This window comes from Leptonychotes weddellii, chromosome 6 (genome assembly GCF_054177405.1).
Source record: "Leptonychotes weddellii isolate Sample4059 chromosome 6, ASM5417740v2, whole genome shotgun sequence".
Taxonomy (NCBI): Eukaryota; Metazoa; Chordata; class Mammalia; order Carnivora; family Phocidae; genus Leptonychotes; species Leptonychotes weddellii.
Window position 1 is genome coordinate 3272035 of NC_138374.1, and position 15840 is coordinate 3287874.

General features: G+C 52.1%; 1 long non-coding RNA gene across 1 annotated transcript; it reads left to right on the forward strand.

Annotated features, from left to right (window-relative positions):
• The first annotated feature begins 14519 nt into the window (after nucleotides 1-14519).
• On the forward strand, nucleotides 14520-15296 carry LOC115937927 (uncharacterized). Its single transcript, XR_004073137.2, has 2 exons — nucleotides 14520-14755; nucleotides 14878-15296. It is a non-coding gene; the product is annotated as an uncharacterized LOC115937927 (long non-coding RNA).
• Nucleotides 15297-15840: the final 544 nt, after the last annotated feature.

Below are 15840 nucleotides of genomic sequence, written 5' to 3' on the forward strand. Positions count from 1 at the left end.
ACCTTCCAGAAAGTGGTCGCTTTTCTGATGAGAGAGTTGTTGCTCTTCTTTTCTTCCATTTCCTGTTGAGTTTGTAGGTGTTCAGAATGGTTTGATCCCTATCCAGCTGAATTCCTGAGAGGAGACGAAATCCAGGTCTCCTATTCCTCCGCCATCTTTCTCCGCCCCCCCACTGCATGTATTTTTGAGATGACCCTCAAATCATATCGTGCTTCTAAAAATTAGACATGACTTTGAATCGGAGTCTTGTTATTTGTGCTAAAAGGATAGATCGTTAGATGAATAGAAGCTTACAAACCACTCTGAAGACTTTTTCATATATGACCATATTTGACTATGGTTTCATGCACCAGGTTTTGGTAAATTAGGATACACATCTGATTGAATGGATATTGAGCGCTCTCTGTGTGTACAGTGCTGTGCCAAACACTTGAGCTATGAGAGCAAACGAAAGAGAGCCTGCAATCCTCTAGAGGGTGAGTTATCGGGGGAGATGCATGTGAATGTCTGTATGGGGCGCTCCACGAGGCGGAGATGGGGTCAGTATTGCAGACCAGGTTCCTGTTGGAGAGCTATTTCCAAATATTTATAAATGTCTTTGGTATGGAAGAATGTTTCCAACAAATAATTTAGATGAACAAAGCCTTCTCAATTTCTCATCTCTTACATATTCACGTTTGAATAGTAAAAAACTATTCAACAAAAATTTTACATAATTCTGCATTTTTATTTCATATGCCCGGCAGCACTTCTTTCTTTTAGTCATAATATTAAATCCCCACCTTTTGGGGAAATGCTCCCCTTATGTCTTCCCTCCATCCGCCAACCTACCGCACACATTCTAGTCTTTTGCTTTGAAGGTGGGAACTGCTGTCTCCTTCCTGGACCATGGGAGTTGGTCTAGTTGTAGATTCATGGGTGTTTGTGCTTGGAGTTTTGTTGTTGCTTCTCAATCGTGGATCTTCTCTCATTAGACTCCTCCAGAGTAAGCTCCTTCAGAACAGAGAACTTTTCTGTCTTCTTCCTGCCCATGTCCCTACTGCCTAGAATATGTCTGCTAAGTTGGGGATGCTCAATCAATATTTGTCTGAAGAATGGCTGACTTGATTTACTGACTGAGCAAACGAATGGACATGTGGCCCAAAGTGAGGACTTCCCCAGGGCTTTTCTGATAGTCTCAGTATGAGGGGTCTCTCTTTTTATTCATCATCAAGTTGCAGGGAAAGTAACACAGAGCTTTTGGTTGCTGCACCCCTGCACCCAAATAGGTGAAGGGATGTAGATGGCATACAAGGAGAAAAGCTGTTCTGGGATATGTGGCTGGTCTCCGACTCCAGCTGCCCCTGGGTTCAGCAACATCTCTTTTCTGACCAGTAACACGAGCCAGAAAGTTCCCCTTTTGGATAAATAGGCTTTTGTCACATGCGACCAAAGAAACCTGGTAACCCAACGCATCAAGTCAGGAGCAAAAAGAGTCTGCTTAACGTGACACATCCTCAGATTTTTCCTTTTATCTCTAACTTGAAGATAATACCCTTCTTTCTCTAAGGCTATTTATAAAAGACCAAGTCAGGTCATGTGGATGAAAACGCTCTGCAAACTCCAGTCTTTCGTGAGCATAGGTGCTGCTGTTTGCTCTGATACCTTAGCAACATTGCTTACGTGGAATCGGTACCTAACTTCTCACCTGTGAAACAAGCTGTCTTCCCTGGACGCTCTCTTGGCCTCATCCATTCCTTCCCACTGCTCCGTGGTCTTGGGATCAGAGATGCATCGTGGCCTCTGTCCAGCCTTCCTTCTGACACAGGAATCATCTCATGAAGTCTCTTCCTGCCTAAAAAAGCCATCTTTCTTGCATCTTGCTTCCCTCTCCAATCACCTCCACACGCGCTTTTCTTTTTAGTAGCCAACTTCCGTGCATTCCTTGCCCATCTTCTGCTTCTTCCTTGCCCTGCCACACCAGACTTTCCACCCCCGCTGCACCACCAGAACCCCAAAGTTCTGCCAGTGGTCTGCGGACCGTCACTGCGTGTGCACCTGCATGTGTGCACGTGTGTGCATGTGTGCCTGAGGGGAGTGTGACTGTGAGCTTACCGCCCTCGCTGCTGCTGGCTCCCTCCTACCCATTCTTCGAGGCTGAGCTGGATTCCTGCGGCTTTGTGGAGCCCCTCTGCCCACCCCAGCTACGGACCTCCCCTGTGCAGCCCTCCACTTTTCTCTGGCTCAGGCGTGCTCCTTTGGAGTTGGTTCTGCACGGGCCCTGGTGTACCTGATGCTTCACGTGCTAGGTTCAACTCCTGGAACCACGCTTCTGAAGAGCAGTTCAAAACCAACTGCTCATTTTGTGTCTATCCTGTCCTGAGGTCCGGTTGATGTCTTGCATTTCCAGGAAGCCTTAGCACTTGCAGCTGAGGTGAACAGTGAAACACTTCCTTCTTCCCATCAAAATCTGAGAAATAACCGGCCAGGCTGATCTGCTTCCCATGAGACCCACGCGAGGGCCTCGATGTTAATTGCATGTAACCTACCGTAGTCCCTCATTTTTTCCCTTTATACAATAACTAATATGTAAACTAGGATTGCACTTGGACATTCCTTTCACTTAGATTCTATTATTGAGGCCCAGCACGTGAGAGAGCCATAACACATTTCATTAGCAGACCGATCACGCCGGGTGTCGGACGGAGGTGCTTGTCCCTGTGAGTCACACTGGCAGATGTGACATATAGCTTGGCCGACGTTGACACGTGAGGATGAGAACAATGGTGAGTGTATAATTAAACAGAAAATCCAACTCTGGTGCAATGGAGAAAAGTAGAAGTTCTGGAGATCATCATACTAATCTTCCAACCTATAAAGTTTACCCCCCGATGGATCTTATACAGTAGTGCGGGTGTTTGTGAAAGTACATGCCCCTGCGGGTGCGCCTTCCTCCCTTCCTTCCTGAAGGTTTTCGCCACACATCCACTCAAGCTCATCACTGCCATCCTCCTGGTGGACTCGGTAGACTCGTGTGGCAGCATGGCCAGGCCAGGGGTCATGCTGTACGTGGCTCGTCAGGGTCAGGCCCGCTCAGGGCTGTCCCCGGGGCACCAAGGAGCCTTGACAAGGAGCCGGCTCCGCTCGTTCTCTTATCACGTTTGCATAGTCATGCTCCCTGAGCTGTACCAGGCCCTGCGGAAACGGACAGATAGGCTGCGAACACCGAGATGCCGTGTGCCAGGCGCCAGGGTGACGGGGGGGTCTGGCACCACCGATCTGCAAACTGGTCCTGGAAGCTCTGTCTTCACCACGCAGAGCCCTGCTTGGAAGGAAAGGCTGATTCGAGCAGTTTCAGGGTGGAGGCCAAGCCTCCCCGGAGGGTCCCCAGCGGTTCCTGCATGCCCCTCCTCCAGGGCCCAGCAGGCTCCTGCGGTGGGGGACATGGCTGGGGGGGGCCTCCTCCCACTTTGGTGGTGCTTTCAGCTGCCCCACCGCCCAGCCAGAGGCACACACTCACCTCCTGAGCCTCATCTACTCATGCTGCGGGCTGCAGGGGAGCCGAAAGTAACCCTGTGTCTGTGCCTCGTGTTTGGAGGGTTGACTTGCCTTGAGGGTTCCTGGGAAAAATGTGGGGCTGCTGGGGGACGTGGAGCTCAAGGCCCGCGTCCGGCCCACCCAGAGCTCCGGGGATGGGGGGCCCTCCGCCTTCTCTGACTTGGATTCCTGCAACACGAGCTCCAACCCCCGGGCAGCTGCCATGTGGCCACCTTCACTGCAGCTGCTGGGGACCCACGGGAGCCCGAGCTTCTGTCAGATTCCAGCGTGGAGCCTGAGGCGGGGACTGGGGGGGCGAGGGGGGACGGCCACCACCACCTCTGCGGGCTTATTCCCCAAGGCGGGTGTCCCCCTCGGCCTCTCGGTCACTCGCCACCGAGGCCTTGGTCAGAATGCGTCTGTCTCGCCCTGAGCCGTCAAGCGCGGCAGGGTATGCTGCGGAGATTCAAGCCAGATGTCGAGTGCTGACTCTGAGTGAAGAGACCCACTTGATCAGCAGCCCATGACTTCCTGCTAGCTCTGAATGCATGCCGTATCCTCAGAGCAGTGGCAGGCTGTGAGCTCCCCAGGGAGCGCCTCCCTCATGAAGCCCCTCGGGATAACTCCCGCCGTGGACGGTCAGTCTTGCTGCTCAACGCTCTGGGCACTTACTGCACACCGGATGTGATCTGCTGATTCCTTTTTCCTGAGCTACCTGCGATGTCTCAGCGAGCAAGCACGGTATCTCCCCGACTCTCCTGTCAAGGGCTCAGACAGACTCGGTGCCCTTGCACTTCTGAAGATGGAGGGGTAGTGGCCAGTGTGTCGGTCGCAGGCTTTGCAGGCACACATCTTTGGACTCGAAGTACCTCTCCTTCTGGTAAAACGTTTCATCCCCCTGAGCCTGTTCCTTCCTCCACAGGGGAGCCGCCTCGGGGCTGTTGCAGGCACGTCCCAGGACGTCTTCGCAAAAACACCAGGAATGCTGCTGGGCTGCAATAATGGCAATTCTCCTACCTATTTTCCTACCTCTCCTCGCCCTACAGGAAATGCTGCAAGAGCTGCTCAGGGCACATTGGTGCCCTGGACAGGAATGGGGAAGGGGGTTCCCGGCCCGAGAGTGGCTTGGGTCCAAGGCAGTGCGCCTGGGAGGAGGTTGCTCCCCCACACAGTCAGCCTGCCTGGGGTGTACTGTTGACATGCTCCCTGCTGGGAACCCCCTGCCCTGGGTCAGCTGAAAAACTGACCCACTACAGCACCGCTCTCCTTTCTGGAAGGCCCTGGAGGCGGCTTCAGAGTCCGCAGGTGCTGCAGAGAGGCTTCCTTGGCCAGTTTGGAGTTCACGGGGTCCGCCGGGAGGGGGCTGCGCAGGAAGTGATGCCTTGACCTTGGGGTCATTCCCAGGCTCCGGGGGACCCTCAGCATCCTATGGCCGTTTTAGCTGTCAAATCAGAGTCTCGGGTCCTTCTTGTCAACTCTTCTTTTACAGATGGGGAAACCAAGGCCCACAGGAGGTCACGGGGGTGAGGTCAGAGCTTAGGTTCTGAGTCACTGGCTGTCTGTCGGCAAGCACTGGAGAGTCTGCATACTGTAGGCATGGGGCCTGGCCAGTCGGTGGTGGGGAGATGCGCACGGAAAGGCACGGTCCTCGCCCCCTTCCAGCTGTGCGGACTGAGCTCAGGGAAGTCAGTGTTCCTCGTCTGGATTTTTGTTTCTCTTTCTCTGGGTAAGATGAGAGAGTCAGAACTATTGCTTTGTAATAGGCCACACTGCTTTAGAACGGAAAGAACCTTTCCGCGTTTGCCTCTCTGATGACGCAGTGCGGGCCAGCGAGGCCTGGCCCCGGGTCTGTGCCACCCCCTCCCACCCGCACCTCTCCCCGGAGGGAGCTGGAATCAGAAGGACCTCTTTTCTCCTCCTCCTCCTCCTTCCCCTCCTGCTCCTTTTCTTCCGCCTCCTTTTTATTTGTACCAGTGCCCTGCTGGGTCCCAGGACTGGGGCTTCAGAGGCAATTGTATGGCTCCTGTTGAGATGGTAAGGCAGGGGCAAGACATAGAATCGATCCTTCTGGAATCTTCTTTAGGTAGATCCAGGCAGGCCTAGCACAAGCGGACCCCCTCTTTGCATCTCCCCAAATTCTATGGAAGTGAGAAGGTGGCCAGCACAGGGGAGACGGCTCCCAGGCCATGAGCTCAGTAGCCGAGTGGTTGGACCCTTCCTTTCCTTTCTGGGATGGGGCGCCTTCGCCCTCCCAGCTCACCTAGGTCATGTGAATAGAATAGCAAGCTCCCTTGTTTGTGGCATCCAGGCCTAACTCGAGCTCACTTGAACTTGGTCGGGAAATAAAATGCTTCATCCCATCAACACTTTTCAAGAGAGCTCTTCAAAAGTGTGATCAAAGGGTCAGTGGCCTGCCCACTGCTCGGGCCCTCGCACGTCTGGGGAAGGACCTCTCGGCTCCCGGCTCTGAACCTTGCGTCTCCCTCGCTCCCAGGGCCCCCGCACAGCAATAACTTATTACAATGGAGTGTTTTCAATTGTGCATATGGAGGAGGGCTTCAAAACAGAAGATCTGAAAATAGCATCTCTTAGAGAAAACATTGTGGAGCTGGCTTCTCTTGATTTGAGTTAAAAAAAAAAAAAGAGAGAGACAAGATTTGCATTTTTTCTGAACATAAAGGTGCAGGTGGACAGCCAAGATATATCCCTGGGGAGGTTAAAGGGTGACCCCACCAAGCCTCCTACTGTAGAGTGGGCAAGGACGGCTCGCACTGAGTGGTTGGATTCAACCATCTCCTCAGAGGGGATGGGCAAAGGATTCCATCCCCATACATGCCCATAAAGGCAGAAAGGAGCCAGCACTCTGGGCTCACTGCTTGGCCACACCACACCTGTAGCACATGTGGGGATCCACTTTGTCCTCTTTCCTCATGCCCTCCTTCCACAGCCCCCAGAGCCCCTTGAGATCGTCCAGATAGGAGCCCTTCCTGACCTGGCCCTGGCTAACTCTCTCACCCTCACCTCCCTTTGCCTTCCCACCCTTTGTCATCTGTTCCTGGAGGCGGCTTGCTCATACTTCTGTCCCCTTGCAGATTCGGCGCCTTTTGCCCGCAAGGCCACCCACCACCCTCTCCTGCACTTCCTTCCCAGCTGAGCCCACACCACCTCCTCAGCTGGCATGCCCTTCCCCACTCTGCAAGGTGCGTCCTCCTCCCAGCAGCATCCTGAGCCCTCCTGCCGCCTAGGTTAGGGGGCCAAGCCCCACGAACAGCCTTAGCATATATTTTCCTACCCTGGACCTTGGCCATGAGCGCTTTGGGTAAAGACCATGCCTATTCCTCTCTGAATCCCTAGGCCTAGAGGTGGGCAGAGGTCAGGCTCAGGTGTGTTTGTTCCAGAGTTGACGCTCGGGCCGCATGAGCGGGAGACCCACTTTTGTTTCAGTGGGGGCTTCCGTGCCCCGGATTCTTTGCTCTTGACAATGCTACCACCAACAGCTTACAGGCTGGGCAGGGCTCCCGACAGATGCCTCAGCGGGGCGGCCACTCTGAGCCAGGCTCGCCAGGGTCTGGCACCCACTGGCGGGACCAAAGCTCCCAGGCCATCTAGCGCCAGGTGACACTGTCCCTCCAGAGCGCCTCGGGAGGGGAGCATGATTGCAGTTGGAGGGGTCCAATTCCTGCTCAACACTAAGAGTTACTTTGGCCAGGATTTTCATCTAGAGAAGTACAATATTATCTTTTTTCTTTGAAAAAGTGGGTAAGAGCTAGTTGTCTTGATACCATTTTTCCCTTGGTCAAACCATGCAAAAAACCCCCTCAACTCACAATGGAGCGACTTCCATTTCAGATCAGTTTCTCCTCCTCTAACATGGTCTATTTGTTTTTATTGGTTTGTTTCTCATTAAATCCTTCAATTACTCTGCAGTGTAAAATGGTGAAATTATTGGCATGTGCCACCTTCAACATGTATCTGAGTTTGCTTATTACAGTTGCAGAAAATGCCTGAATGGTATTTGGTTCTGTTGTGGATTGAGACAGAGTTAATAAATATTATTTGGTGGTTTTTTTTTTTTTTTTTTCCCTGAGAAGTGCTGCTTTTCTTGATTGTTTTTTACAGTTGGATTGGGAATATTGATTTATTCACCACTGTTACAATAATTGTATACAAGGAACAAAAATGCGGAGGTAACATTTCATCAGCTCCAGCAGATTAATTAGTTGTAGTAGATTAGGCACAGTGTTACAGGGAAGATTTGCATTTAGAGGGAGAGAAAGTTTCTTCTTTTTTTTTAATCTTAAAAAAGCCAAGAGAATTTAATAGAGATGTTTTACCATAAGCTGCTTCCCTCATTAGTCAATCAGTGTTTCTGGATGAGCCTAAAGGACAAGCGGAAATAGTACCTCTGCCTTCTAAAAGAAAATATTTGATGAAATTGTCGGGGAAAAAGACTTATGCGAAATCAGGAGAGCATAGAAATTCCCTGTGAAAGTAGAAATTAAGAAAATTATGACAATTTGAATAAGCAAATGCTTGCAAAAAGTTCCTTTGCTGGATTTCACAAGGGCTGGTTACTCAGGGAATACTTGTGCCCCCTTTGTATTTTTATAATCCAACCCCGTGCGTTGTGGTCTCCTTCGCTTTTATTCTACCAAAATGTGAAACAGCCTGAAGATGAGAAGAGTCCCTTTCCTTCTGTTTCTCTGTTTCTTTTCCCAGGGCCACTTGGCCGCACTTCTGCATTGCTGTTTTGTGGCACTTTGTTCTTATTAAGGGTTTGGGTCATTGCAGGATGCATGCAAAGTAAGAGCCTTTTTCCTGATCTAAGATACAAAGGAAACCTACCACAGAGAAGAGGGAAAAGCTCAGGGAAGTTGAGAAAGTTAAGGTGGGGGAGGGAGGCTGGGGAGGGAAGCCACAGGAGAAAATGCAAGAGGGGGACCCAGATGGCATGGTGGCATGGAGGGGGAGAACCGGACTTGGGCCCACTGCGATGGCACGAACGAGCAGAAGGCTCCTGTTTGAGTGTGTGACCATGCTGCCAGGCCCAGACCGAGGAGTACAGTGGATGCGGTCCTGAGTCCTCGCTGCGGCCAATCACGCAGTCGGGCTGGCCGTGGGAGGAAGGCCAGGCCACCCACACTCCCTGTGCAGCACGTGGGAGCCCAGGGTGCTCAGCCCTGAGGGAGCCCAGGGTGCTCAGCCCTGAGCCAGGATCACAATGCCTCCGCTTCCCAGGCCAACACTTCCATCACTATGTGTACAGGCTCGTCCGGGAATTCGAGCCAGGGTGGGAAGTTAAAATGACTGCCTTGGTCATTTGAACCTGGCGTTCTAGACACAGGACTCCCCAAGATCAACACACAAGGTCTTGGTGCCTTATGCCCTAGACTCAGGGCTTGTTTCTTCTGTCTGCTCGTATGTCAGTTTATCGGTTTATGGTTTTTTTTTTTTTTTTTAAGATTTTATTTATTTGACAGAGAGAGACACAGCAAGAGAGGGAACACAAGCAGGGAGAGTGGGAGAGGGAGAAGCAGGTCTCCCGCCGAGCAGGGAACCCGATGTGGGGCTCGATCCCAGGACCCTGGGATCATGACCTGAGCTGAAGGCAGACGCTTAACTATCTGAGCCACCCAGGTGCCCCATGGGTTTATGTTTTTATTTAACCCCACACTGAGCATATTGTGAGGGCACATTCAAACAAGATTTAGAGTTAGAGTGGCCATAAGAATACATTTGAAAGTTCTGTCTTTGGTTGTAATGTGAGTGTTGTTAACCCCAAGTCTGGACTCCATACGGAGCCCCAGGCCACTGCATCCCTTTGTGTTAGACCTGCTGTCAGATGGGTCCCCCAGCACCCCGAGGGCTCCTGCTCAGCAGCCCTAGCATGGTCTCTGCTGTGATGAAGGTCATCAGGACAGGAAGTGGCCATCTCAGCACATTTGGCCATGGCTGGGACAAGGACACATGGCCATCCAAGGAGAAGCACATTTAGAAGCAGAGAATCGGGATCCCTAGATATGGCCGCTCCAGATGGTGGGCCTTCCACTTGGAACCAGGAGGTTCTTCTGAAGTTTATTTTTGAATTGCATAAACTTCCTCTGATTTTTATCCTGAAAAACTTCAAGCCCATGGAAAACTTTAAAGAACAGAACAAAGCACACTGTACCTCCTTCACCTGGGTCCACCATTTTGCCACATTGTGTGTGGACACACACACACGTGCTTTCTGAACCACTTAAAGTGAGTTATCATGTCACTTCAGCCCTGATTACTTGACCATACATCTCCTAAGAGAAAGGACACTCACTCTCAGACATGATACTTGATCTTACTCAAGAAATGTAACACTGATATTATAGATCTCATATCCAGTCTTTATTCAGACTTCCCAAATTGTTCCACTGTGATTTATGGGCATCCCCATCTCAGATCTAATGAAGGATAACATAGTGCATTCGGATGTTATTAATTCTTACAATTTGTAAAGAAATACACATTTTATTAATTCGCTTATGAGCTATAACTAGCTAACGGTTAATAGGGGTTTCCAGTTTGATCAGTTAATGCTTACACAAGATATGTTTGTCCTTCCCTTTTCCTATCTGAAACTAGGCTGGAGCAGCTTTCTATCACAAGTGGGTTGAAATTCTTCTGCAAGCTGTTCACATGGGTCCCCAGGGAGAAGGGTCCCTTGCCATACAAACTTGGGAACACTGTATATTATGCTCCCCTCTTGGAGAGTGGCACATTATCAGAGGAAGGTGCTGGAAGGTCCCGCAGGAAAAAAAAGCCCTCTAAGCTCTGTGCAGTTAGACTTTCCACTCGTTCTGCAACAGATCTCCTCATCTGGAAGTACCTCTAGTGCCAAGGGACAGAGTCCCTGAGGTGAATTAAGACCTAGTGCTGTGCAAAACCGAAGCCGCTCAGAGCACTTCCTCGCAGCTTTAGCAGAGCGTTGCATTAGCAGGGCTCACATGTGAGTTCTTCTCTGTTCTGCGTGAAGATTTCCATGGATGGGGCACTGTCCACGGAAAGGGTTAACGGGGGCCCTCCCGGGAAAGGTCATACATCAGGACTGCCTGCCCCTGCAGGGCGTGAGGTGCAGCTGGTCGGGCTTGTGGTGGTGTCATGGCGCTGGGTCGTGGGACAGTGGAGCTGGGAGGGTCGGCCAAAGTCATCTGACCTTGGGCTCAGTGCTAATAAATGTTGTGGATTGATTCTTGTACACGTGCCCAGAGGTTTTCATGATGGCCGTGTAGAAGAGGAAACAAAATCAGACAAACTCCATATGGAGGAAGCTGACTCTTTTACCAGGTAGATGGTCCCTGTCCATTTTATTTCTTGACGCCGACTGGCATCCCTCCTCCTCTGTCTTATATTTGCATATATCAAATGTTTGGAAATTGTTAACATACACATAGGTATGGACCCTGCTTCACAACCAGCTGGTAGACCAGACCATCTATTATTGTGCAGTTTTCTGGAAGGGAAGCTTTGTGCACAAAAAGAACGGAGCCAGGATCTATTAGACCCATGGTTAGCGTAGCCACTGACAACAGCTGTAGGCAGGGGCAGAAGACATAGGCTTCGGCTCGAGATGGCCATCGCTTGCCACCATGGTGACCTTGGCTTCTTGGAGCCTCAGTTTCCTCAAAAAGAGAGAATGATATTACCTCAGTGTGTTGCAAACATGTAAGTACCTAGGCCACAATACAAGTGTGACACGTGATGACCCGTTCCTCGCTGTGGGTGAGATTTTGCATCTCCTCTAGGGGCTGTGTGTCCCTCTCTGCGCATTTAGGGTCGGGCAAGACTGGCGTAAGGGTCCTCTTAGCATCGTGATTCCACAAAATTCTGTGAGAGCAGCTTGAGGACACTGTTGATCTTACGTGAGCTGGTCTTCCCGGGAGACACTTACAGCGCTTCTGCGCACACAGCCCTTCGGCGGCTGTTAAACAGCCGAGCTCCAGGCTCCCGACAGTCGACAGGCTGGGACCTGCCCGGGTCCTGGCTGCAACCCCTCCCTTGATGTATTCTGTTTCCATAAGAAAGTTCTCCATAAGAAAGAGCTTTCTTCAGAACAATGGAATGGAAAATACCCAAACATCTTCCCAGTTCACAGACCCCTTCCACCTCTTCGCAGAACCAAAAAAATAATAATTCCAGATCTCCCTGTGCAGAAGAGAATGAGAACAGCTTCACTGGGACCAGATCTCTGGAAAGCATGCAGCTTTCTGCCTTTCTTCCAGGGCCACATGAGTCCTCAGGTGGGGCTGGCTGTCAGGGCACAGGGACACTGCCCAGGCTGTCCTCAGCCTGCCACCCATTGGCCATCCATCTCTGTTCGCTGCTTTCTGGTTGAGCGTCCTGACCTAGACCAAGGAGGGAGGTTCATTCACCACCTTCTGGGTAGCAGGGCTCTGCTGGCTGCTCTTGTGAAGGATGGGGAGAGTGTCTACACCCACGTGGGTGTTTCTGCCTGACAGCATCCGTGACATCATGGCAGGAAGGGGAGGATCCTTTGAGTTCCCAGACCAGGGCTGCCTTCTTGCCTCTCACACTTAGTAGCCATATCACTTGGCTTTTTTACTAAATTCTTTTCCCAAATCTCAGTTTTCTCATGAGCTAAGCGGGAAGAAACCTGTCCTTACAAAGGTATTATTGGTCTAAATAAGCTCATGTCTGTGAAGTTGTCGGCACTCCCTTGCAGCTTGGTGAAGGCAGGCTCCCTCTCTATAGCTCAGAGGCCCTGGGGTTAGTGGGATCCAGGGGAAGAAGACTCCTGCCCTGGGTTGTCAGGGACCTTGCCATGCCAGGGCAGGGAGGCCCCTTCAGGCAGGGGACAGCAGCTTTGTTGGAGGCTCCTCATTCTGGAGATGAAGAGCCCAGCCAGGGTCCCTTGTCCTCTCATAATGGCATATGGCATAATGCATTATGGACCCTGAGAAGCCACTTTATCCATGTGGGCTGAGCACGTCTTCACTTCTTTGTAGAGGGAAGTCTGCCAGTCTGAGGCTCTGGTTATCACCCTGCTTCCCACGATGGTTTGGGGTACCTCTTTGTCAGAGGAGGAGTGGGTAGAAGGAAGAGCCAGCCCCCTCCCATCGCTTCTCAGCCTGGCAAAGGATCTGGGGCACAGGGGTGGCCCAGGGCCCAGTGTGGGCATGTGTAAGGAGGAGGGACCCAGGACAGAGCAGGTGGCCTGGAGTGAGCAGGGCAGGAGCCGAACACAAGAAGAATCCAGCTGGGGCAGAACAGTTTTCAGAACTTGCTCCAAGGGGTCCATTCCAGAGAGGGATTTAAATTCACATTTCCTGCCAGGTTTCGAGGCATCAGTTAATTTCCTTCTCTTTCTATCTGGCTCTAAATTCCGAGTCTTTGCTAGCACACGGCATCTGTGGGCACGTTGAGGATTCGGCCTCATGGAGGCGATCGATAATCTAATGGGGAACTTTCCAGCACATTTCTGATGAAGCAAAACCCATTTCTGACCGAGCCAGATGGGGACTGGAGAGAGGAAGCTTACAGAATAAATCTTGGAAAGTAGCTCTGATAGAATCACATTCTGCCTCTAATTGATCTTCTGCTTTTTCAAGGAAAAGTAAATTAACATCCAGTATGTGGTTTTTCTAAGAAAACCTGATTCCCCACTCAGGGCCACAGTGCTCAGTTCAGGGGGCCCGGGGCTCCTGTTCAGCCAGCGACATGATGTTGACATTTACTAGAAAGTAACTTTCACGTAAACACCTGGGTACCTGCAGGGCCTTCCTGGAGGTGCCAGGAACCAAGCCCCCCAAGTCCTCCCTCTCCCTCTTCTTCAGCTTTGGAGAGGACCCTACCCACATCCAGCAGGAGTCCCTGGTGTGGTGAACCCCAGGGAAACCTCCCGGCCATGGGTTTGATTCAGAACTAGAATCCGTAGCACTGACCAAACCCTTCCTGCCCTCCTCCGTGTGTAAACACAGAATGGGTTGTTTAGAAACACACAAATGTGCTGAAACTAAGCTTTGGACTTAAGCTTGGACACTTGTGTGAGTGTGTGTGAGCGTGTAGGTGCACACTCGCTCGGCTGTCTGCTGTCCTGGCTTCAGTACACCTGTTGGCTAATCTCTGCTGTGGAAATGGCTGTGATGGGGCATGGGAAAGGGGTACTGGGCAGAGATTAAAAGCCCTGTGCCCTGTCCGCCAGGCGGGGGGCGTGAGGGTCGTGAGCAGCTCTGATGGGATGACTGCATCCTACGGGGAGAGGTCTGAGGGCGCTCACCTCACCCACCGAGCCGTGCCCTGCCCGAAGGAGAGAAGGCTGCCGTACCAGCTCGGACCATTCAGGGGCCTCAGCACCTGGACCCTGGATCATACGGGTGTTCCCTTGTTCCTCCCAGGGGCCCCAAAGGGAATGTTATTTGTGTCATTTTACAGAGGAAGAGGCAGCCTTGGGGTCAGACAGCCCAGCCCTGAGGACTCCAGACCCTTCCGCTCCTCATCTGTGAAATGGGGATAACAGGGCCACCTTGCTATAGGGTTGGTAGGATTAGATTAGTCCTGGTGTGGAGTCAGTAGCAGAGGCATATGGATTGTGCTTTTGTCTTTGGGACGGTGTCGACGTGATTTGGCAGACGAGCCAATGGGTCGGCCCCCGTGACCCACCTCAAGGTGCCGTGTTCCAGCCTAGCCCCACATCCGTAGCACCGGAGACCATCAGGCCTGCAGAGGCGGGAGGATGTCCCGCTTCCTTCTTAGCCGCCCCCCCGCGCTCCGGTGCTCCAGGGGCGGGGCGGGGGGGACGCAGGGAGGATGTCCCGCTTCCTTCTTAGCCCCGCCCCCCGGGGCTCCAGGGGCGGGGCGGGGGGGGGACTCAGGGAGGATGTCCCGCTTCCTTCTTAGCCCCGCCCCCCGGTGCTCCAGGGGTAGGGGGCGGGGGGGACGCAGGCACTCTCTGGGGGGAGCAGAGGCCCTGTGCTGCCGTCACTTCAGTGACACAGGCAGCCGTGTCTGGGGACTGGGGCCCGACAGCGGCTCTGCATGCAGGGGCTGGGCCCGAGGCGGGGGCCACGGGGCTCTCCGGCGTGGTCAGCACCAGCCTCTCGCTTCCCCAGGAAACGGCCCTTCTGCTAACTCTTCCAGGGAACGTTCAGCCAAGGGCAGGCTCCCTTGTCAATCAGATGAGGAGCCAAGTCATTGGAGGAGAGAGAAGCCCGGCAGGGCAGAACCAGCCTGGCCGCCTCTGGCAGCATCTGTAAGTGTAGACATGGGCGGAGGCTAAGCCGGGTCCCCGAGAGGCCAGCAGGGCTGTCTGGGGTGACCGCTTTGACGCTCGGCCTGTCCCCGTGGGTGTGTCTGTCTGTCTGTCTCCTGCAGGACTCAGGCCACCTTCGGAATCAGACTTAGCGGTGACTTGGAGTTTGGGTTTCCCGCTGACCCGACAGAAAAATGACGCCTCCGCAATAATTCTACAGGAACAATGTGCGGGAAAGAAAGCGGTTTGGAGGACAGGGTCCATAGCCACCTGCAGAAGCTATGCTGAGCGGCCACGGGAAGGGTTTCCGGCTGCGGCGAGGAATCTCGGACCCCCGTACAGAGGAAAAGTGTGCGTTCAGCAGAACCCGGCAAGGCTGCTGTGGAATGGTTTTAAATGTCTTTTCCCTCATAACTAGATTATTCAGTACAATGTCATTTGCTGCCACTGACATTTTCTTTAAAGTCATAAAGGCCTACATAGTAATAAAAGAGTCCAGAATAAAATTAGGAATATCATGTATAAATTATCTTTAACCTTACCTTCATTTGGACTGTGACTTTTTAGACCTGATCAATTTTCATGAAACTATCCACATAAAACTGTGAAAAGATGTTTGATCCCTGGCTCTCGTGAAGGCAGGGTTAACAAGGCTGCTACTTTGCTTCTACTTAACGGTGCTCTTGGTGCCAGTCTCTGTGGGCAACTCGGGAAAGCAGGGGATAATTTTGAATTTAATGTAATTTCCCAGAGCATTGTTAGGGAAAACACCTCTGTCGATATGCATATCTTATACAAGGGCCATGTCGTCAAGGACATTCAGCAGCTTACTAAATTTTCTGCTTAGTTGGAAAAGCATTCACTCACACACCCGGGGCTTTCCCCGTCTTCGCAGGGGGAAACAGTCTGGGCAACCGTCGTGCCCACTCACACCCTTGCATTATGTGCAATGCAGGCTTCCCTGCAGAGCCATCAGCTGGGCCCAGGACGTGGGTGGGACGATGACCTGAAGCCACCGGTCTGTCCTCAGGCGGCGGGCATGGCCTGGGCCAGCCTGTCTGGACAAGCAAAGAGTGGGTGGTTCT